The sequence below is a fragment of the Hippichthys cyanospilos genome, chromosome 5, assembly GCF_059441005.1.
Source record: "Hippichthys cyanospilos isolate Australia breed blue-spotted pipefish chromosome 5, RoL_Hcya_1.0, whole genome shotgun sequence".
Classification (NCBI taxonomy): domain Eukaryota; kingdom Metazoa; phylum Chordata; class Actinopteri; order Syngnathiformes; family Syngnathidae; genus Hippichthys; species Hippichthys cyanospilos.
In genome coordinates, this window is record NC_142373.1 from 2,896,043 (window position 1) to 2,898,321 (window position 2,279).

The 2,279-nt window shown below is 39.2% G+C and overlaps 1 non-coding gene across 1 annotated transcript; it reads right to left on the bottom strand.

Moving 5' to 3' along the window:
- Positions 1 to 228: 228 nt before the first annotated feature.
- On the bottom strand, positions 229 to 310 carry trnas-gcu (transfer RNA serine (anticodon GCU)). Its single transcript has one exon. It is a non-coding gene; the product is annotated as a tRNA-Ser (tRNA).
- Between the last annotated feature and the right edge of the window lie 1,969 nt (positions 311 to 2,279).

A 2,279-nucleotide genomic window follows, 5' to 3' on the forward strand; every position in this document is an offset into this window, starting at 1 on the left:
TCGCCACTTGAAACCGAGTGATAGTAGCACAGGAAGATACTAGATCAGTCATTAGTGCATTTGAATTGGACTGTGAGACAATTCTACAAAAATGTGAGAGAACGTATTATTGTAAACCTGTAAGTAGTCAATACAAGCATAAAACACATCTGTTTGCATATGACCTTTATTATTAAAACATATATGCACTAAGTGGACATAATTAAAAAGATCCAAATTCAAAAGATTCGACGAGGATGGGATTCGAACCCACGCGTGCAGAGCACAATGGATTAGCAGTCCATCGCCTTAACCACTCGGCCACCTCGTCCGGATGGCAAGTGGGGGGCGCACTAGTCATTTTGATCATTTACAAAAACAGGTACTGTGGTTTGGTTGTTTTTTTTTTTTTTCCCTCAATTTATTGGTACAACTATATGCCTACACTATAAGTAGACGCTAGTGTATTTAGATAATGTGTAACTACTGTACTATTGTTGTCGGTGGTTTTATTTCGATTGACACTTCTTTCCAGCAGATGCCAGTGTTGCTCCATGTCTGCGTCACGTACTGTCGCCATGTGTTGATACGATAAACCATTAATTGAGTCATGGTTATTACTTTGTTTCATACAACGTGCTTAAAGGGACACCGTGTAAAATTCAGATGCTGCATTCATCATTGTCGATAGCTATAACAAACATGGCAGCCTCTGGATAAGTGCCACCCTCCATGTTATATAATTTAATGATAACTAGTTCTACGATTATATTTAAAACATACTGTTGGTTGTAAAGAACACATTCATTTGCAAGTTTTTACATTTATAATCATTTAATTTATTCCTTTTTACTGAAAAATGATCTAAATCTTACACAGTGGCTCTTTAAATCAGGTGTGTATTTTGCCAGAATCTTAATCGTGTTTTGCTGCTATGAATTACTTCACATCCATAATTGGCAGACTCGGCTGATTTGTGCTGAAGTGGTGGGGTACACTGTGACACCTGCCACATATTGATTGCCCAACAGTAATAGCTAAATGTATCCCTATACTGCATCGACGGCCGAAAGACAACATTCTATCATATTATCCATCATCCATTATCCTCACTAGGATTGCAGACGGGCTGAAGGCAGCTGTCTTCAAGCAAGTAGGCAAGGGTACAACCTTAACTGGTTGCCAGTCAATGCCAGGGCACACAACAACCATTCACATTCACAAACACATGAAAGAGCTATTTGAAGTGATCAATTTACCTACCATTGTCTCGGCTTCAACCACCAAAGACCTCAATTTCCACTCTTATTTGTTACCCCTTTTCCTTGTTGTTAATAGGTTGTATCGTGGACCTTCTTCACCTTTAGAGAGATTTTAATCATGTTACAATGTTGTGGTAATTTCTCACCCTAAACACCACCAATGTGTTATTTGCCTTCATTCATGTATTTTGGATTATTCCTCACTAATTCTATGCTTCCAGCACCGGCCCGGCCTGAGCAGGTAAATATGGCTTGCAAGAGGCAATATGACAAGAACAGGCCCTCACACCGCCTCTACACCACCCCCTGACCGCCCGTGAAAGATGTAAATGCACGCCACCTTATGCAAGGGGACATTCATGTTTTTGTTTTCTGGTTTGTTTGGTTTTTTTTTACTTTTTTTAATTCTGGAGTTAGTGAGGAGAGATTTTGCACTGAGTCAGCCAAATAAACAGCAACATTTCATGTATTAGTTACAAGTTTACTGTAGAAAATGTCGAAGTGGCAAAAGTGTGTGTTTGGGACACAGTTGGACAATCAATGTTGTAGTACATAATTCACACGCGGAAATGTAGTTTGAGTCGTGGTTTCTCAAGGGGACTGATTTGATAGAAGGTAAAGGGTGTTACTATGTGTGCTCTCTTGACACATCTTTTGCTCTGTTGGCGCTCCAGTTCATTTTAATGTCAGTATTTTTGGCATCTTCACGTACTCCACCTGTGACTGCTTTTACTGATTGCTACAACCTTAGCTTTTTTTGTCATTATTATTTTTGTGGTTTTGTTTGTTACTTTGAAAACTGTTTTGGCCTTGTATGCGTTTATTTATGGCAAATTAAACGATTATTTCTGAGCACCTCAGCCACTCTGCTACCCTGCGTTTGGCTCCACACCCTCCCCCATTGCTAGATCTTGACATAGGTGTTCTTTTTATATAACGCTGAAAGCATATTATGCTAGTGATGCCTCAGGAAATGAGATGTAAGCTTAATGTTATCTTCAAGGTTGTTTTATGATTATGGCCAAATCACCTATTTTG